This window comes from Diadema antillarum, unplaced genomic scaffold (genome assembly GCF_040938485.1).
Source record: "Diadema antillarum isolate AM-2024a unplaced genomic scaffold, OU_Dant_1.0 scf00000030, whole genome shotgun sequence".
Classification (NCBI taxonomy): Eukaryota; Metazoa; Echinodermata; class Echinoidea; order Diadematoida; family Diadematidae; genus Diadema; species Diadema antillarum.
The window spans coordinates 820,457-843,023 of record NW_027270919.1 but is presented as its reverse complement, the minus strand read 5'-3'; the positions used below and the strand labels follow the sequence as shown (position 1 = coordinate 843,023).

The 22,567-nt window shown below is 41.1% G+C and overlaps 1 pseudogene; it reads right to left on the bottom strand.

Annotated features, from left to right (window-relative positions):
- The window catches only part of LOC139740612 (SWI/SNF-related matrix-associated actin-dependent regulator of chromatin subfamily D member 1-like), a 272,207-nt pseudogene that overhangs the window by 31,293 nt on the left and 218,347 nt on the right, over positions 1-22,567 (bottom strand).

The window sequence follows — 22,567 nt, the reverse complement described above, 5'->3', positions numbered from 1 at the left end:
TGATATGTCTTCTGAATATGGCAGACACCAAATCTTGGATGGCACCATGAAGAGACAAAAAACTTCCTTTTGCTGAGGATTGAACAAATTCAATTCCAAGTCTATTGACTTTTTCCCATTCATTCTTGCAAAGACTGCCCATCGAAAGCGCTTCTCTCAAATTTTGCTGACAGTGACGTGGATACTCCAGAAAAGTTATCACAAACACTTGTTTTATCTTTCCTTCTGCGATAAATTGGATTCTTGTTACTCTATCATGATGTTTAAAGGTCTGCTAAAGATGATGTAATAATAATAGTTCCCCCTATCTCCCAAAATGACATTCTGAAACATTTGTGTGTGTGTTTGTGTGTGTGTGTGTGTGTGTGTGTGTGTGTGTGTGTGTATGTCTTGTTTTTACTGGTGTCTTGCCTGAAAGTATTTCTGACCTACTGCCCACCTCCTGTCATTTCAAATCATAACTCACTGATAATGGATGTATTTGATTCATGGGCATTACAGAACACTTGCAGGACTGATGGTGTCATCTTACCTCGACTGTTGGCAGCTTTACGCACTCAAAAACGGAAAAGGAGATATTATCAATGAGGTAAATTTTTTGTGAAGGCATCACGAGCGATTCACCCTTTCCACCAAAAGTTTACATGTAGTATACCACTTTCACAACTGTCTGAAATTTGTGGTGTGGTTAGACCAGGAAGACCAAAGTGCAAGGGCTGAAAAAATTCAGGAACAGTTTGGATTCTATGCAATGACACCTCCTCTTGAAGAGGAGTCCTAATTTGTAACCATTTAAAGGAAAACATGACAGTAACAGTCCCAGGATGAATATTTGGGTCCTAGCCCAGACTGTTCCCGTGCTCCTCTGTTAACCATTACTTCATCTTCTCTTGTCTCCCCTCCTACAGGACACAAAGATGGATGGCATTCCATGAACTAGATCAGGCCCTTCCTCGGGAGTCCGCACCCTGTCACCGGTCCAGATTTTCACCTCTGCGGTTTCCTAACCAAATTGGGTCAATGGGACGCACAATTTACATCATACGCAAATCAAACAAGCAGTACACGACCGGCCCTGTGTAAAAAAAAAAGATGAGTCTTTAAACCGGAATAATGACAATCCCATGGCTGAAGTGTGACCGATAAACTAATTCGCACGCTTTCTCTACCTTGTCTGTAATAGCTCCCCCTCCTCCGCCTCCTCCTCCTCGTGTTCTTTAACAAACTGTTACCCCTACCCCCTCCCATCACCTTTACACTCCCAAGGGGGTTCTCATTGCCCCCATGTGGAAAGAATTGTCTCCGTGGACACTGACAAGCACTTCAGGAAATCAGGGAGGATTCAGAAGCTGGCTTGGCTGGTAAACCAGCTGGCATGTTGCGAGTGAGGTGTTGGTTTGACTGACAGCGGACCCAGAGACTAAGATAGAGTGAAGATGGATGGAGGTGAGAACGGAAGAGAAAGAGGGAGAACGAGAGGGAAGAAAAAAGAAAAGTATGAAAAAGAGAAGAAGAAGAAGATGATGATGATGAAGATGAAGAAAAGAAGAGGAAAAAGAAGAAGAGGAAGGTCAAGAAGAAGATGATTATGACGATAAAGAAGAAGGAGAAGAGAGAAAAAGTGTCTTTGGTCTTGGGTCCAAATATGTATCTTAACCTTTTCTTATCTTTCTTTTCTTAATCAAGCTCATCCAGATGGAGGAGGATTTGCCCGGAAATGTTTGACCGAGACGGGGAGATCTGGGGGCTTACAAACCCGGGCGGGCTTGAGGTACGAGTGTCTGTCACGTCAGTATTATTGACAAGGGTCTTCTCCGGTTTTCTGGCTCCTTCATTCCCCCTTTCTATGTTTTTGTTCCCTCTCATATCTAAAGCATTCTTCTTTTTCATCTCTTTGTTGCTATTACACTAAGACTGATGAAGAGGCAATCGACTCACACTGCAGTTTGACACATCAGGTAAAGATAAAACAAATGTTCAGTTTTAGTACTATCCACACGGCAATTCCACCTATGCATCACACCGATTTACAACACAACAAGACTCACCCCACCCCCTTTACACTTTTCTTTTCACTTTCCCCATCTATTCTCTCGACAGTCCTTTTCAGGACTTTTCACACGGTGGACCGCACACTTTTTCATGTGTGAAATGTTCCCTGATTGATTACAAAAAAGGAGGACCAACATAAAATGGAAGAAAACTAGTATCTTTCATGAAAAGAGAGGATAAAGTAAGAGTGAGAAAAGAGACAGGGAGATCAATAGATGGATATACACACACACAATATAATCTTAGACACATAGATAGATATTTAGGTAGATAGATAGATACATAAATAGAAATATAGAAAGATAGATGGATAGATAGATAGATAGATAGATAGATAGATAGATAGATAGAGATAGATAGATAGATAGATAGATAGATAGATAGATAGATAGAGATAGATAGAGATAGATAGATAGATAGCTATATAGATAGATAGATAGATAGATAGAGATAGATAGATAGATGAAGTGGGAAAAAAGGGGAACAGTAAAGTAAAGTAAAGAAGGAAGTGCGTGTCTCCACCGCGGCCAAAATACTGCTTTTTTGACACATTTTAGGTGCCATCCAGGTTCCATAAACGGGGAAAAATATGCCCACATTTCAAGGGCAGAGTGACTAATGCTGAGTCTTTCATAAGCAGGATGGAATGTTGTCAAAATAATACAACTACCACCTCCATACTGAGAAGGAAAAAAATGGAGAAAGAACGGATAATTTCTTGTCAAACTGCCACAAAAAAAGGACCAACATCCTATGAGAAAACCACACATTTTCTTAATATAATTCATTCCATAAGATATTTTCATTCCAGTTGCTTTCCCCATATGAAAATGTCATAAAACGAAATTGAGAACAAAATAGACCATAACCGCGAGAAACTAAACATTTTGGCATCCACATTTTGGCATCCGCGCAGCAGTGAAATGGCAAACACATGGCACATTGTCTCTGATGACAACTAAAGTGTGCTTACTTCACACCTCTGAGTTGTGATTCATGACCCTGATTTCTCCAGATGTGTTTGAAGAAAATCTGATCAGATCAGAAGGGCTTTTTACACTTGTAAGTCCCGTACCAACGGTGGGGCTAAGGGGGGGGGGGGGGGCCTTAGCCCCACCGTTGGTACGGGACTATCCTTAGCCCACTTTCTGTTTACACTCGTTTTTGCCAAAGTGGGCTAGCCCCACCGATAGTCCGGTACTATCTGGCCCTGCAAAATAGCAGGGTTAGCACCGCAACTGCGGTGCCAAGCAAGTGAGTGTAAACAGAACGAAAAAATAATCCTGGGCCTAAGCGACGGAGACGAAATCCGACCCTCACTGACCAATCAGAAACGAGGTAATCAAGTGCTGCCGGTGCGTGCATGTACGACACAGTCACAGCGTAATCATGAATATTCATGTGGTTTGGAAAGTCCGGGCTAAGAAATACGAGTGTAAAAAGGTCAGTTTTCTCCTTAGCCCCGGACAAGAGATAGTATCTTATGGGACTAATTGGCCAGTGTAAAAAGCTGAAAAAATTGGTACGGGACTAACGATAGTCCTGGGTCAGAGAAAGTCCGGGTTAAGAAACACAAGTGTAAAAAGGGCTAGAGAGTCTGCACACTAAAACAGTTTCTTTTTTTCCACAAAGAAAAACATACAAACCCAGCACATAATGGAAACTGACTAAAAACTGGAAACTATATACAGCATAGATAGAAAAGTGAGTGGTACAAGGGAAAAAGGATATGACATTATTGACTACGTACTATGGTAATGAGGTCTTATGATCACTCCCACTCAAAAACAATGCACAGAAAATTAAATAAGTAAGACAAACACAATACAGACAGACAAAGGAGACATTCCAAACACTCAATTTGTACATACAGTGGATAGAGTTAAAAAAAGAGTAAACTTATAGGTTGGGTGATGAAGAAAGAAAAATAAACATGTAGATGGATAGACATACGGAAAGTCAGATAGACAGACAGATAGATAGACAGATAGATAGACAGATAGATAGATAGATAGATAGATAGATAGATAGAGATAGATAGATAGATAGATAGAGATAGATAGATACATAGATAGAAATAGATAGATAGAGATAGATAGAGATAGATAGAGAGAGATAGATAGATAGATAGAGATAGAGAAAGATAGACAGAGAGATAGATAGACAGATAAAATAGATAGAGATAGATAGATAGATAGATAGAGATAGATAGATAGAGATAGATAGATAGATAGAGATAGATAGATAGATAGATAGAGATAGATAGATAGAGATAGATAGATAGATAGAGATAGATAGATAGATAGAGATAGATAGATAGATAGAGATAGATAGATAGAGATAGATAGAGAGATAGAGATAGATAGATAGAGATAGATAGAGAGATATATAGATATACAGACAGAGATAGAGATAGAGATGGAGTGTAACAGTGGATAAGATCAAAAAGGAGAGAGCTACAAGTGGATAGGATGAAATATAAATAATCTATTTCTTTGGGAGAGATGAATTTGCACATATTTCACTTGAACAGAAACATGAAGACAATTCAACAAGAATCAATTCACAGCAAAGATGCGGTTATGTGTGCCATTTGACCAATACTTAAAAAAAAACTTAGTTTATCAGTCAACAAACTTAGTTTATCGGCGACAAACTAAGTTTTACATAATTCATTATTGGTCAAATGGTGCACCGTACAAGGTAGCATAATCAATGATTACCACTTCGACGTCGAGTGTCGTAGCAAGCGGTCTTCTTCTGATCAGAGCTGTCCACGTTGATGGTGTGGTGGATGACGATGGGGTCTGGGGCGTGGAGCAGCGGATGGAGGTGGTGGGGTATCTCGGAGAACTTCATCCTCTGACATTCAAAGATCTGTGAGGAGAGAACCAGAATAGGAGGTCACCATCTTTAGACAGGGTACCGACATCATCAGTTTGAAATGAGAAGGAACATAGTTTATCCACAATGTCTGTTCTTTGAAGTAACAGGGGAACCTCGCAATAACAAGGACCCAAAACCCTGACAATTACCACTTGTCATGTCAGGTTTTGCACTATATCAGGGTACAAAAAAAAAAAAAAAAATAAAGCGTTGGGACCCAAAAAATCACCTTGCTAAAAGAGGGTTTGGTTATACCCGACCTCTTTATTATGAGGTTTCACTGTATTAGTCCTTATTTGACATATCAGTGATTTGACAATTGATGACTGGTTTACTTTGACCAACAATCATGACCCACATGAAATAAGATATGATTTGTAATGTTTAATTTGTATACATGGTGCCACGTTGCACATACACACAGAAATTTGACATTTGGTATATTTGGAGACTCTAAAATTCCAAGAGACTGTTCAGTCCTCCCGGCATAACGTGCTGAAAAACCGAGGACATTTTACATCTCAATGTCTGGTGCGGAGTACTTTGAGACCTTGATATCCATGCATGATGATTGGTGAAAATGGGGGGGGGGGGGGGAGATGGGGGGGGCTTACAAGGAGGCTGCCACCTCTATACAGAGAGGAAGTTAGAGAGAGCTGAAAGTAATGATGCCAAAGCCCGAGATCAATGGAATTTCCTGCAAAATTTCATAGATATTGATACATGCTGGGGCCATTTAAAGTAGCAGTCATCTGATGAGGTATCCTATGGGTACTATAAAAGGAGGTGACTGTAATTTTTGTCTGTGTAACTTTATAAACTATCAGTAATTCCAATTTTCTTGATGGCACTGTTCCCCCCACCCACCCCCAAGATTTTCAAAATAAATTGAAGACATCACTTTCTAATACATATCATTCAAAGAGACATGACAATCCACAGAGATTCAATGCTGTAAAAGCGGAAATTTTGGCATGAGTAATTCTATATGCTTCGCCGAGTAGGAAGGATTTTGCCCTGTTTTTAATTTTGAAGACAATCAAGATGATTGAGGGCGCACTTTCAAACAGCTCAACCCAGCCTTGGTGGTAAAGGAAGTTTGGCAGCACAAACTAAGGTTACAGGTCACTGGTCTGCATCACAACAGCAAGTTCACTCATGCTAAAGGACTAGCCAACATGAAGAAAATAAAAGCTAACAAGGTTCGACAATATCTGTATTCACACATGGGGGCGTATTGTGTTTGCACCGAGATGTAAGAAATTGATCTTATGTGGCAACCGTTCACGCACACAGCAAAATAATCACTTGGCAGCAAAATAAGCGCTTTCCATCTTCTGACTGTGCATGCGTAAACAATGACTGGAGCATAACCCCTGGCACCCGCGTGTGAAGACCTACAATGTAGTGTGGCAAGTTGCATTATGGCATTAAAACAAAATGGAGGACTTCCATATGTGCCACTCACACGTGCTGTGCAGGCAAAATATTGTGACAGTTTTACAAAAAAAAAACAAACCCAAATCACACCCAACCAATTTGTGTGTGTGTGTGTGTGTGTGTGTGTGTGTGTGTGTGTGCTGTGTGTGTGTGTGTGTGTCCAAACACAAGAATAACAGTTTTCGCATCAAGTTGCAAAAATCAATTTTCAAAAATCTGCTAATTTTGGGTGTGTGTGTGAATGGGAATAATTTCTGAAATTCAGCCACACACAAAATCAAACAATGCCTCTAGACAACCTGTCCTTACAACAAAGATCTTTATGGGAAAAGACATAACTCTGAATTTGGATGTTGCCTTTAAACAATACTCCTACAAACCTCTGTTTCTTTAAAAAAAAACAAAAGTAAGATTGTGCCCTGCTTTAATCAAGCCCTTTCTGCCATGCCAGGCAAGCCAGATGTGTGGGGAGAGAAAAGACTCCTCCAAGTGACATAGGTCCCTCATGTACTGCACTCTCTGCTTCAGATTCTAGTTAACAGAGTTCCCAAGGATTGTATGTCACTGAAACAAGCCATTTCACCCTCCATCAAATTTGTTAGAAAAACTAAAAATATTAAGCGTTTCCGGATTCAGGAAGAATAAATCCTGACTGATTTCATGAGAAGGCTGGCCATAATGACAGGAAACCCGCGATTATCTTCTCCCGGATTCTCGTCTTTCTCTCTCCGCCGTGTCCCAGTGATGGATCCAGCACGCGCTCTCGTTTGTTTGTAGCACAACCATCTCAGCTCATAGTCTCTCTTTGGAGACTGCAATATAAAAATGAGCTGTTCGCACCGCCGATTTTGAGGCTGCGCAGCAGAGCTCTGGGTCTGGACTGACTGTGCTTTGCATATGTCGTCTTGGATTTCATCTACTGCACATGAAAGTTTGATCAAAAGTGGACAACTATGAAGCTGAGACAGAAAGGACTGCTTTACGAGGGCTTGATAGTTTAAAAAGGGCCTCGAGAGCCAAGACTTGGGAGAGGTGATTGCCACACAACTTGTAAGTGACGGAGTGTGAAGGAATTGAGTGTGAACTCAACAGGGGGACAGCACTCCTGTGTCAGGTCCGCAAACGCGACCTGACGTTGACGAAAGCAGCTGTAATGGCTGACTGACATTAACAGGATTACGGCTGACTTTTACGGCCGTTCTGGAGACAGTGCGTGTGCCGGCAGAGTGTCTGCAGAGGGCTACATGGGGGATTGTGGGTAACAACAAGCCCAACAAAGGTCCCCGAGTCGGAGACGTATGTGGATAGCCTTCGGCTTTCAAGAAGATAGTAAGGAAGGAGCGTGAATCTAACAGGCGGTCCAGAGATCCCCTGTCTCCTCGACTGATGCTATGAGACACCAAAGTGGGCTGCTCCTCATCGCAGCATGGTGCGGGCGAGATTAGGGGAGACTTTAACGGCCGTGGCTGCCGAGGATGGCGCACGCACCACGAGACGATGTGGCTGGATGGGACTCTCCGCATTTATCCCCCAGGCGGTCGAAGCGGGAACAGGCCACCAAACGAGAGGGCTCTCGTGATTCAGAGCGACATAGGGGATGGGTGAGGGACAAACTAGAACCAAATAGACCCAACAAACATCCTTCTTGAGTAGCTATCATTACCCCCCCCCCCCCCAAAAAAAAAAAAAAAAAAAAAAAAAAATAAGAAGGGAAGAAAAATGTGTGAAACAACACAACCAATGTTGGTCATTTTGGCATCAACCTCACAGACTCAGAACAATGCAGCACGCCGTACCCCAGGGTATCGTCATATCCCTGTTATGGTGTTGTGCAGTGCCATCTCGTGGTAGTACGATGTCCAGTTACACACTGCCATCGCTGTAGCTGAATTACAGCAAGTGGCACAATATGATTCCAATACTAATTCAGCCCGGTTATGACTTTTTAAAGCCATAATTACAATAATAGTAATAATACTGCTTTTGGTATTTTTTTTTTCTCGCCAAAACATACTATTACAATTCTGAACTGTGATTCAGAATGAGATCATTTCGATCCACAAACTCAACTTATGAATACAGTCCGACCTCACCTATCCAGCCACCCTTTACCCGGATCTCACTATTATCCGGATGCGATCTTAGTGGGTTTTTTTCCTTCACTCTAATACATGTAATTACGGGAAAAGGGGGATTTCAAACTCAAACAAAACTCCTACACAAACTCACATGAATTAAATATCATTCCCAACATAATTGACATACATTCACATCTAATTTTCATGTAAAAAACATGCATTCTTGTTTTGTTATGGTAAAAATTTCACATTTCAACAACTTTCTTATCTTCTTTGTGACTCTGATGAAACTCTTTTTTTTTAATGTTTCGTTGGTTTGACCTCGCTCTTCTTGTTCATGGCAACCGGAAGATGAAGAGGAGTTTCCCTTTAAAGGACAAGTTCACCTTCATAGACATGTGGGTTGAGTGAATGCAGTAATATTAGTAGAACACATCACTGAGAGTTTGAGCAAAATCGGACAATCCGTTCAAAAGTTATGAATTTTTGAAGTTTCTGCTCAGTCAAGGCTGGATGAAAAGACTACTATTGCTTGTGATGTCACATGAGTACAACGATATAAAGAAAGAATAAAGAAAATTCAACATATTTCCATTTTTCTCCCATAACAAAAGAACACTCGACTTCTCTCTTTCAGAAGGCAGGGGGAATAATATTACCCTTAACATATGTCAGTAGCAAGTCGAAGAAATGTGCACTTTATTCAAAAAGTAAAGTTTTGTGAAATTCTCTTTTTATTTTCCTTATATAGTTGTACGCATGTGACATCATACACTGTAGTAGTCTTCTTTTCCAGCAGTGACTGCGCAGATACTTAAAATATTCATAACTTTTGAATGGATTGTCCAATTTTCCTCACACTTTCACTGATGTGTTCTACTAATATTGCTGCATTCTCTCAATCCTTATGTATATGAAGGTGGACTTGTCCTTTAACCCTTTGCATGTTTTGAGTACTGATTGGTACAGAAAACCCAACAGCATTGCACACACTGTCCAAAGTCACTGGCATAGAAAGGGTTAAAGGGACATTCCAGACGATTCTCGTAATTTCACATCATGTAGTGCATAAATCGACAGCTCTATGTACAGATTTGTGTGATTTATTGTGGTCTTTGAACAAAGAAACCAATTGTACTCTGAAAAAAACCTTAAACAAATTACACTGAACAGTGTTGATGACATAGAGCCTCACATATTTCAGAAATGTAGCAGTGTAATTCAATTACAATACTGCTTGATTGACAGGTTCACCTGTGTAGAATGTATGCATGCCTTCTTCTTTTGTTATGCTTCCTTGAGCCCCAACTCCTGCATTCTCATGGTGAGGCTGCCATGTCATCATCCTTGTTCATTGCAATGTGTTAAAAATTTTGACAACATTCTTATTCCTCATCCCAATCACTCTAAATTCTGAAACTCTGTACTCGGTATAACTAATTTATCATTGTTCACATGTAAAAATCTGAAAATCATCCGGAGGTCTCCTTTTTAATCACATAGATGTTTATGCTACAGTCACACACGGCTGGGTCACAAAACGGATTTGATAGGGGTGAAAATAAGCCGGATTAGTCCTGGAATGGAAGGTAATTTATACTACAGTCACACATGGCCGGATCTGGAACCGGGTCCATAAGGAATTAAGACCGTAACGACCTGGTTTGAGCTGTAGAGACTTGTATTGACCCGTATCCAACCGTATAAATCCGCTTTAAATCCTTTACTGAATCCTTTTCGACCTCTATCGACATGTGTCAACCCGCTTCGACCCGTACCGACCCGGATGTAAACCTTGTCATCATCCGTTGCATGAAGGCAATGCGGTATACAGCAAGGGTCCATTTGGTTTTACGGGTCGATGCGAGTCAATGTGGCTCGAACCGGGTCAATTTGGTATCAATACGGACTTGAAATTCGTGAGAAAATTTTGAACATGACCAAAAATTTTTCACCGCCGAACCGCTGCCCGCCGAATCCATCAGGAATTGACACGGGTTACGATGCGGGTCAATGTGGCTCTCTACGGTTCGAACTGGGTTGATACGGTTTTAATTCCTTATGGACCCGGTTTGAAATCCAGCCGTGTGTGACTGTAGCACTAATAACGCACCTGCTGGAAGTAGGCGTCGTTGTTGATGTACTCCCTCTCATGCTGGTCCTGGAGTTTGTGAGATTTGATGTACTGCCAGAGGGCGTTGATGATGACTGGGCGTGTCTGGGTGTGCACCCCTAGGAGGCGGGCCAGGCGTGGGTCCAACTTGTACTGGGGTGGCTGGAGGGTACAAGAAGATAATAGAGGTGCCAGGTGCATTGTTATTAGAGTCATATATTTTACGCCTAACTTTGATCGATTTTTGTTTAATGAATTTCCCTGTGCAATAATTAAGATTGTGTGATTAATGTTGCATGCATTGTACATGCATATTGAAAGTAAATTGTGTATAGTTTATGCTACCATGTTCAATTACACTGTATTGTAAATAACATTTACAAACCTTTATAAACCTATAAAACAATTTCTAAATACGTAAATGTGATAAGCAACTTGGTGAAACAGTACAAAGTAGCTTCTCGTTTTAACACAAAAAGCCTGGCAAAACATCATATAAAAGTTAGGATTTCCACAAACTTTTGGCCACATTTTTATTTTATTTCTTCAAAAGCGGAGAGAAAATGACAATGTATCTGAATAGAACAGAATGTAATGATAATACACAGAAACATAACACTGCAACATCACCCGGCACATGAAGTGTATGTTGACAATATTCGGCTTTGAGACACACACATTAATATATGTTATCACAGTCTCACAACCAATAACCAAGTTGGGGGGGGGGGGGGTTGATTGATTGATTTTATTTTCTGTATAAAAACAACAACAGCAAGATGGCTCATATTCAGCAATGCCAACATGGCATTGCTGGTCTTTCATGGGGTCCAGAACATGGAAGTTATACAAATACAATATGAAATTGTGAAATGGGGGGGGGGGGGGGGGGGTGGGACCTTTTTGTTTCATTCTCAACAATAATGTTAACACATTCATTCTTTACAGAAATGACTTGGCATGATGGTTAAACCTCAAGGGATTTGAACCCATCACCCGTGGCTTCCCACATGGTTACACTACCACTGGGACGCAGCTGGATTATAACTAGAATGCAAAGAACTTGGAACTAGTGCTTGGGGTTCTTGCACTCTTCCGATATTAAGAAACAGAAAAGTGAGGATTAACAACATGGGCTTGACGCTGAAATTCATAATTTTGTCTTGGCCAGGTTTACTCTCTTCTTCCTCAGCTAACTTGCCACACCTGTCAGTCTAAACTATTTTTTAACCTCTCAGCTGCCATTGTGTGCTGCAACCAGGAAATTCTGCATGTCAGTTATTCTTTCGCTAATTTTACGGAACCACCTATCCCACCAGGCAGACAGAACCTGAATTGCGTGCGATGCGCGTCATGTGTAGGAGGAGCGCAAGTGCCTCCATCGAGGGGGTTGAACCAAAGACCGGCAAATTACCTCTCACTCAAACCACTAGACCGCAAATCCTGTAAATTAGGGGATCAATTTTGGAAAGGGAACTAGAAAAGAATTGGGAGAATGTGGAAGGGGCATGGTCCGTGGAGAAATGAGGTCAAATATGGGGGTGGGGTGGGGTAAGGACACCCACAGTCTCAATTTGAGTAATCTGCACCTTCTTTTCAATGTCTGTGGTGAGGCTTCCGTGTTCAAAGACACTTCCTGGTTAACTCATTATGCCCCGTGTCTCTCCGAGAACGTGACAAAGTCCTTTGCTTCATCTCCCATCAACGCACGGCTGAAATAAACCGAATTATCAAGACAAACACTGACAGCTCGCGAGCAAGAAATAAAATCATCGGGAAGAAGACGTGCTCTGCTTAGAATGTTTCCTCTCCTGTTGAAAGTCGACTCATCTGTGGCGCATGGAGGAAGACATTCTCCTATTCTGTTTTTTCCTCCCAAAAGCTCTAGAAAAAAAAAGAAATCCTGATTTCTTTCTCTGGCTCACATCGAGGGATGCTGTCAAAAAACTGAACTTCCACAGGAGATCTGTTCCACTGGCGAACCCTGTCTCCGCATCCAGGCGACAAGTAAACGGTGGCGGAGCAGCTCGCGTCGCACGAGTTGCCTTGTTTCTGGGAGGTCTCCTCATCAGGACGTCGGGGAGGAGGCAAGGAAGAAAAGTCTGAAATATTCGCACCCCCTTTTACACCGGTGGTGAAAAGCATTTAGAAGCGGCCAGAGGGCGCTCTAATATCCAGTCATGTGACAGAATTTAAATGTTGGACACTCACACAGATGGTTCATGGTAGCTAAAAGGAGTGCTGCACTCGTATCAGAAACATTAACAAGTGTCCAGAATGCAAAAACTCCAGTAGCCTGTAAGCCAGAACTGTTTCCCCAGTTACCCTTGTGTCCAAGTTGATTTTTTTTTCATTATTATCTTTTTGACTTGGAGCTTACATTGGAGGAGGCCTACCTCATTTTTTGACATGCAAGACATACGGCAAGCACAATTCTTTCGCACATCTAAATACAGGATAAAATATTGATGCAAACGTTGCTCACATTCAGTTGTACCCCAGTGACAACAATTCACTAATTGAGGTATGAGTTTTCTTCAAAGTTGTCTTCCTCTGTACAAATTAGATTTGTAAGATCACAACTGCAAATTGAAAAAAATTGAAGAGAACGCACACCTCAAACTTCACCCCTCTGCTTAACAATCTCGTACTTTCAATTCACAAATTCATTGACTTTCTAAAAGAGGAAATCCAGTGAACATATCAATCTTGTATTACCAAACCACAAGGCTTTTCCTCGCAGGAAATCATAATGTTCCGACATAGATTTGCATTTGTTTGTTTGCATGTTTGCTTTTTTTTTTCTTCATTTTAGTCCTGATTTAGTTACTTAGTACAAGCTGAAGTTATATCAACTGCAATGTGGGAAGCATTTACCTTTTGCAAAGATAACTGACCACTCAGCACATCCTAGTAGATTCAAGACACATAGAGCTGCCTGGGGTCCCTCCTACAATCACCCTATCCCTACCCCTCCATTCTTTTCTATCTTTCTCTTCTTTTAGTAGTTGAATATCTCTTTGTCTCCTGTTTTCCCCTATTTTCTTGAGACCAACTCAGTTTGGGTACTGTTTTTTAATGGTAATTTCTAACTGGGAGGCTTCAAGTATGCCTACCAAAAGATAATTTATGCACTGATATAGCAACATGCCTGGCTCATCGCATAACCCATTGAAAGTGATTTTGTTCTTCTTTGGAAGCCCCCCAGTTATGGCCGCCACAAGTCACAGTGCTCTGAAGTCAGATTCATCTATAGCTAGGTAATCTAAGAGGGGCTATGCCACTGATTCATAGCATTATTCATTGGCTCATCCATGTTCATATGATAAGAATTGCGACTACAGGCAAGATTGAGAACCTTCTCTAACTGTGTCTTTCCGTCTTCTTCCGCCAGTCTCTTCCAAACTTCACTTTTATTGTTCTTCCCATTCTTCAGCCCAAAGCTATCTCATCACAGGCTAAGAAACATACCTGGGAATGTATGTCAACTAGAGAAAAATGTCTATCTGCATATACCATGCAGATATAAAGGAAAACAACACTACTTACATCTCTGTAAAAACTTGCATGTTTGAAATATGCTAAATACTCCATCGGGACATGATGGCAAATTTTCATCTGAATGGCTAATGGGATTCCTTTTGTTCTTCAATGTGTGAAGTAGAGAGAATAAAAGTTCAAGAAAAAGTACACAGAAGACCATAATTGATACAAAACAGTACCAAGAAAACAGTATGTGGGACTGAGAAAGTTTTTGTTTGTAAAATGATATGTTGGTCAGTTGAAAGACAAACAAGACACCTTAGCTGATTTAGTTATCACAAAGCAAATCTATTGTCCAGTAATTACTTCCTGCGGAGGAAATGCCAAATTCTTCATACACTTGCAATTACTCTTCTATCAGCTTTGAAACACAATATTCTAGTTTTAATTCTGCCGAGAATGCATCGCCTAGATGCCTGAATAAGGATGAGGGTTACTTGCGGTGAGTTGATAAATTCTACTTCCAAGGGAAGCTCTCTTTCCCTGCGATGTCTCCGTGCCTGTAATTACAGATTCTGCAATTATCTCCCGCCCAGCGAAAGTGTAAGTGATCGCCGGCGAGCCGAGCAACTTTACACTGCCAGGCAATCCCTGGTCTGAATGAAGTGGAATTAAGATTTAATCCGCACTGGATAAGTGGGAGAATGTGGAGTTATCATCATAAACCCACAAAGTACCATCTCCCCGGCTGAATCCTAAGCCCCCTGAGCTCTTGGTCTCTTTGTTGGTCGGACAATGAACCCCAATCTGTGACTGAGCGGGGCCGGAGAACCAGGACGCGAGAATCAAGACACGGGATGAGGCATCGCCCCCCGGGATGGGGGATTTCATTCTCTTCCTCAGCATCCTAGAGAAGCTCAAGAACATTGTGGAAGAGGATCAACTGGGAAGAATACTGAATGATGTTTGAAGAGGAGGAAAAATAGAAGCATGATTACATAGACAGGATGAAAGAGAACAGGTGGAACATGTTAACCCCAAGAGAGATTGAGGTAGAATATCTTTTTGAGTGGAAGACTGGATGCATCTTGTCGAAGGAATGTGAACTGCAAAAGAAGTCCAGTTTGATTTTGTCTCAAATAATTGGTGATTTGTTTGGAATGAATTTAGTGTATAAACACACACACACATACACACATACATACAATATTCAATTTTAATTTCAATTCAATTCAATTCAATTAATTCATTTCATAAAATCAAATTCAAAATATTTACAGAGATGTGTGAGTCAAAGGAGGAAATCACACAAAAGCCTGGGGCTTGGAAATGGAGATTTCCTAATACAATATAGTTTAAAATAAACTTATCGATAAGATAAAAATATCACATGACTGTGATCCTGGACATTTTCTGTGGGTTCAGTCACATTGGCTAGAGGCTCAACATGAGCGTAACCAAGTCTTTACAGGTTTGAAGAACTTATTCACATATACATGTATACACACACACACACACACACACACACACACACACACAAAGAGAGAAGTAGAGAAGAGATGTATTCTCATCCCTTTGAAGATGGTTTTGCAACTAAATAATGCCCACGACACTCCTTGGTAGAAGTGACTTAAAAGTTTCAATATATGACCTTTCTTCATCCTAATTAGTCAGAATGATTCATGAAAATGCAAACTAAAAGATTCTCACATCAAGGTGTACAGTCTGAAGATGAGTACAAAAAACAAAAACAAAAACAAAGGTGGAATTGAAACTCAAATGTTGATACATATCAAGACTAAACATTAAAAAAAAAGAAATGAGCAGACTGTAAATTTAAGATAACTGATGAACAATCATCTATCAAAAATGTGACTTCACAACAAATGCATTTTTTCTATTCAACAGCTTCAGGAAAGAAACTTTCTCTTCTCCAAAATCCTTCCTTCTCGAAGGCTCTGAAATACAAGGGGGTGATACAGACTGTTGACATGATAATTTCACGGACAGCAATGAAAGCTCCGATGTGAGTAATGCACAATATGTATGTGCTCCTTTAAAAAAAAGAAAGAGAGAAATAATATATACGTAGGAGGAAAAGGAAGAGAGAGAAAAGGTAAACCATGCATCTTTCTGAGGAAAATTGATTGCCAAAACTCCGGGATGATCGTAACAAAGTCTGATCTGACTCAGTGATCGTAAACGCTTCCTGCACGGCCCTCCCATTGGCCCGGTGATACAGCCCTACTTAAGCCCGGTGTGGTCTACCACGCACGCAAAGGCAGATGTGAAATACTTCCCCACACCACCACCACAAGTAATCTAGGAGCAAAGCGGAGATGGGATTAGTTAGATGTCGTTTAGATACGCCCGACAAATTGGTTGCCATCTCCTCGCGAGGCGCGCCAAGAACCGGTAATTCTGCCATCTTATCTGGGCAGGGCTACGACAACAAATGTTCATCACCGAATTATCGCTTTAGGCTTAGAAGGGTGTCACAGCCTGGGATTTAAAAAAAGAGACTTAATAAACTTTGGTCGCTGACATGGGGGGGGGGGGGGGACGGGAACATGATGAAGTGTAGAACTTTTTCTTCACTTTGTTGTCAGAAAGACCAATGGTTTGTGATAACAGGAGCAGAATCTGTACTTTTAAAACCTCTCTACCGATGGTATCAATTCATATCGACACACATACTTCGCCTAAAAGCCATAAACTGTGAAAGCATTTTGTTGTTGTTGTTGCAAAAGCCGCAATCACTGACAAACACAATTACAGATGCACTTTGACATAAATGGCTCAATGCTCCCTGAATAACAACAAATTTTGACTGTATTTTTATGACTTTTGACACAGTTACAACTTTTAGAGTTTTTCTCCATATGATTTTTTTTTTTTTTTTTTTCCGTCAGCATGAAAGCAAGACCTCTTTTTATGGTCCAAAAAAATTTACTGCCAACAATTCCACTGGCTATAAATGACCACTTGTGTTAAATGTAGCACAAAACTTGATTTGGATAGTGAACTATATCATGATGGATATCACTTCATACTTCTCCTGAAAGTGATCTATTCTAAATGATATGGGTCAGGTTGTGACACCAATGAAGTCATTTCATTCTAAAACTGCACACAAAATAGCACACCTAGGTTACGCCACACACGGTGTGATACTGTGACAAATTTCTTCTTGTTGTTTTCCCTGCTGTTGTGACTTTTAAGTGATTCCCAATGACCAGCTAATGCAAAAACATCACACTGACATTTACAAATAGATAGCAGCAAACGTAATGTGACGTTTTAACCCACTTTTGAAGTTGTTTGGCTGCTTTCTTTGACTTGTTGTATATGATATCTCTGATGGCACCTTAATGCTTGGTTTCATTGGGTGTTGGTGTTACATTGCATTGGGGCTCCTTCACATATGTGTTCTAAAGTCCCTGAAATGCAATTAAAATGTGTTGCATCATTAAACAGTCATTATCTTTGGCTTCTGTCTGGTCGACTTCATGAGTTTGAAGGGGATTGAAAATGCAAAAAAAAAAAAAAAGGTGGCTTCAAAACTTTTTCCTTGCCCAATTCAGGTAAACATTTTTTCTTACTGTTCCAACACATTTGCCCTACATGTACGTTCATTTTTCACTTCCCCCAAGCAATTGTGAAGCGCTTATGTGGCACCTTGCTTGGGTACACATCGTATGTACCAATTAAGTACTTGTAGCTTAATCTCCATTCAGGGTGTCGTGTTTCTAAAGATTTTCTCCAGTTTTCAAAAAATTGCATCTTTCATTGCTGGAGGCAAAAGAGATATGTCTGCTCACTTGGCTGGGAAATTGGTGGTGGTAACTAGCCACTAACCCATTGAGGACGGGTTGATTCTGCTACATCATGCATTTCCCACAGACACCTGCCCCAGTATACTCGGGCCTAGTCTTCCATGGGTCAAATACCAAGTATAGTTCGACCTCGATTATCCGGCCTCATTTTATCCGGAAATCTCTATTATCCGGACGCGTTCACACAGTGAAGGACTTTTTTTTTCATCCAAAAATTGAGAAAAAAACAGTGACTTTACACTCATTTCAAATTTCTACAAAACTCACACGATTTACCTACAAGATATACTTTATATTTGTGAAGAAGGGACTATAATTTTGCGCAGGCTAGCATAGATTACACCACCGTTGCGGGGTACGCTACCTGCCTAGCTGCCAGTGCACTGGGACGGCAGCTTGGACGGTAGCTGCGTATATACATTAACATTGTGTCTCCCATATCCGGCCAATTCGCTTATCCGGATGATCATGAGCGCCGGTCCCGACATGGCCGAATAATCGAGGTCGAACTGTACAGTGTAGCATGGGGATTCAAGGGAGGCCCGATTGACTTGATCTTTATTTGCTGCCCACCAAGGTACACTTGAAAACCAAGAATACCACCGGTCAGCGAATATGTACATTGAAGCATATGCTCTTCAGTAACAGTCGACTCTGGTCAAGATTCTTTGGCTGCAAAATGTACTTGTACAGAGATCATTGATAAAGTAGAACACAATTTGTGACGGGGATTTTTTGATACATCCGTACCAGGCCAGCCTTCCCCACTCCTTGGCGACCCCACACTACCGGGGCCCCGTTTCATAAAGCTGTCTGTAAAGTTACGAACAACTTACGAGCGACTGGTAATCAGTTCTTAATTGTGCTGAATTATTGAAATTCTGGTAAGTATAGCACATCAAACTGATCACCAGTCGCTTGTAAGTTGTTCGTAACTTTATGAACAGCTTTATGAAACACCCCCCGGGCCTAAAACACATTCACTGCCAACCAACCAACCAGCTGCTGGCTTCATAACAAACCTGATGATCAAGCAGGAGAAGTAGGGTGCACTTGACATTCTCACAGCCAGGCCGCTTCACCTGGAAACCGTCCGTCTCCGTGGTGGTAGCCGTGCGATGCCACTAGGGGAAACAGAGAGAAAGGACATTACAGCAATGAGTACTGCATACGCCGAATACTGTTTATTTTATATCTAGCGAGTTCAAATTTTCACAAATTGGGTCTTCCCGCAGATTTTGCAAGTGGTTAAATTTGCGATCATGGAGTACTGTACTGAACAGTGAAATGTATTCGTGTGTGTCACATTCACATCGGGATCAGAATCATTATTTTTTGTGTGTCTTTAATTTCGCAAATAGCACCTGACTCGCAAAATTAAAAACCTTGCGAAATATTCGGCATATAGAGTATTTCATGAGGTTTTTATTTTTGTGAATTTCACAAGCCGGGTGCTATTTCCGAATTAAAAAACATGCAAAAATATTGACTCTGATTTGGACATAAATGGGATATGTACTCATACATTTCTCCGTTCAGTACTGTACTCCACAATCGCAAATTCAACCACTCGCAATATTGCCGGGAAGTCCTGATTCACCAAAAATGAGGCTCGCTAAATATATGGCATATATACAGTATGCGATTGCATTGTTGCTGATGAGTTTTCATTATGCATATCAATTAGTCACCCAAGAGATCACCTCCATACAGGGAGATGTATGGAAAATCTACGTTTACATATAAAACATTGTTTTGGAAATAAGCTTGACTTATTGTACCTATGGCATATGTCACTGAACAATCAAGCAATTGATTGTGAGTACATATAAATATTGAAGAACAATTTATACTTCCTGAAATCAAGTACTTTAGTAACTCTGTTTGTGATGTTGCTACCGAGAAAAACAATTAAGGCAAGAAAATGTCTACCTTGAATAAGTCATGCAGACTGATTTACAGGTCTAAGAAAATTAAATTACAGCCAACATACAGCCATCAAAACACAATCTCAATCAATCAAATCATTTCTCATCATAGAATTTAATTTAAAAAGATTATGCAACATATATATATATATATATATATTTTTTTTTTTCCAGTGGATACACAGTCCTAATTCTCCAGCAATGATTATAACTGAAATTCAGATGGGAACGATGTAAGGGACAAGCCCATTTTTAAAAATTCGGTCAAAATAATCTTGTCCTTTGTGCAATTAAGACGTTGAGAACAGATAAGCCCCTATTTCTGGTAATCGTCCGTCCTCATCGACCGAAATGGGTTATCGCTTGCTAGGAGGAAGTTTGGTTTCAAGTTTCAGGGGACAGCCGCGGTTTGGGAGAGTCGGTAGTCTGATAGCAGGAGGGAGCTCCTCCTAAACTAATCATTGACTTTATTTAATGGCATGATTTGTGGGCATAGGAAACAGGGCAAGTCCCCCTCGAGTGCACTTGGGACAGAGCACTAGCAGTAGTCACCCCCTGTGGATGGTTCAATGAATGTGTTCATATGCTGTCGAATCTTGCTGAGGTATCTTTCACACAAAAAATAACCTGAATGTACATATTTGTACATGCACAACATGTCTACTGGTGATCTTAAGAATGCAGTCATATCACTGTCTACTATAGCTCAGACTGTATTAACTGACCTGTAAAAATACTAGCTTTGTATTCCTTATATAAGAGATATGTGCTTTCATTGTAATTGATATGTTGAAAAAGAAGATCAAACAAGAAAAACTATTAATTGCACAACAAATTCCTGACATAGCACTGGCATTAGGGAGAAAGCATAATAACTTGCAAGGCTCTCTTGGCAGTTGACAAAGAAAAAGAACAAGCAGGAGCAGGAGACAAAATGAAAAGGAGGAAGAAGAAGAAGAAGGAGGGGAAGGATAAGGAGATGATGAAGAAGAAGAATGAGAAGATGAAGAAGAGGAAAAAGAAGAAGAATACAGAAGAGAAGAAAGGAAATAAGAAAGAGAAGGGACAAAGTAAGAATAGGAAAAAACAAATGAAAAAGAAGAGAGACTGAGAAGAAGAGGAAAATGGAAAGGAAGAAAAAAAAAGTGAAGAAGAAAAGATGCTGCCCTAACCTTACTGGTATACCTTCAGTAGGAAAACAAGCACACAAGCAAATTAATATAGAAACAATGAGCCCTGATGTCACAAATCATAAAATTGAGACTCAAACCTGCCAAGAAACAGAACAGAGGCCAAGAAACACCTATCGACGTACCCTACATCAAATCGTCATGTTTAACAGCACTATTTTACCATAACTTGAGAAATTTATGACAGGACCTGATTCTTTTCTCCACTCACAAAGAAGGGGGAAATTTGCTTATTTGCTCGTTTTTAGCTGGAAGGAAGCAAAAATAAAAGGTGTAGTTTTACTTCACACGTTAGATGCAAGTTGGCACACGATATCTTTGATGTTCCATCATGTGTCATCCACAAGTACAATATCTGGGTCAGGGTTAGGAATATGTCATGAGTATGATGACAATTTTGTTAGACAAAGGCACACATATGACGCCTTTCAAAATGCTCCTCACTTGATGATTTTTCCCCCCTTTTCTCATGTGCCTGCCTTTTCCCAGCTGTTCTCTCCCTCCCCAGCATCTCACGGAATGTTCTAGATAATGTACTACTGTTCTTGCGCTCCACGTCCGCGGTACAGCACAGCTGCATCGTCCCCATTGGGACTTGGAACCATCCTGGCTATAAGCACCTGTTCGGACCTGACCTAAAAAAATGCATGATCTAATTCTGGGTCCAGTGAGGTTTGGTTTGGGGGAGCTTCCTTTCTCGCTCCTATCACGCATCTGGGCCTAGGTCTAGGTCCATCAATCAGGGCCCTGTTGTCTCAGGGCACCACAGGTCCTCTCCCCCTGGACCTTTGCCACACTTGGGCCTGGACTAAAAGAAGCTTGAAATGCAGTGCGAGAAAGAGAGGGAGAGAGAGTGGAAAGAAACCGAGGGGAGAGGGACAGCGACAGCAGGCAGTTGCACGCCTCTATGCCAATATTTTTCTCTTCTACCGTATGGGGTTTTGACAAAAGTGTGAAATCTGTCAATTGGCATTACCTCCAACGCCTTTCCAGCGAATCAGACGAAGCGTTGAATTCATTAGGCACTTCCCTTACCTGCCACAATCAATTTGATTCAAGCCCGCGACATCAAGACGAAAGTCAAAGTACAGTACGAACCAGGTCAACAGATCTTAGTCTTCTCTTCATTGGAGAATCTGTCAGTGTCTTTCTCTCCCTTTCTCTTGCTCGGATCGGTCATGAAAAACAAAACTTGCGGTGGCATGTGGGATCTGCTTATCGCGAAATTCCTGCCAACAGGGGAAGGGGAAGGAAGCGCGACAGAGGTGTGAAAAGCGTGATCAAGGGGGGGACCGAACCCTGTTAATCGCCTCCGAAACACACTGGCCCACATCCCGGCTAATCTAATTTGCGCCGATTTCTCTGCTTGCCTTGCTAAAACAAACATTTGGTCAGCATTACAACAGGATGCCAGCTCGATTTTATGTCTCTCTTGAGTGCTGTGCCGGACTGCAGAAGGGAGGGAATGGGGATTGCAGCCAGTTACCAAAGGCTTCGGAGAGGATGTGACTAAATGCGCTATCTGGGGCAGCACAATTTTGACGAGAGTGAATGCGTTCCA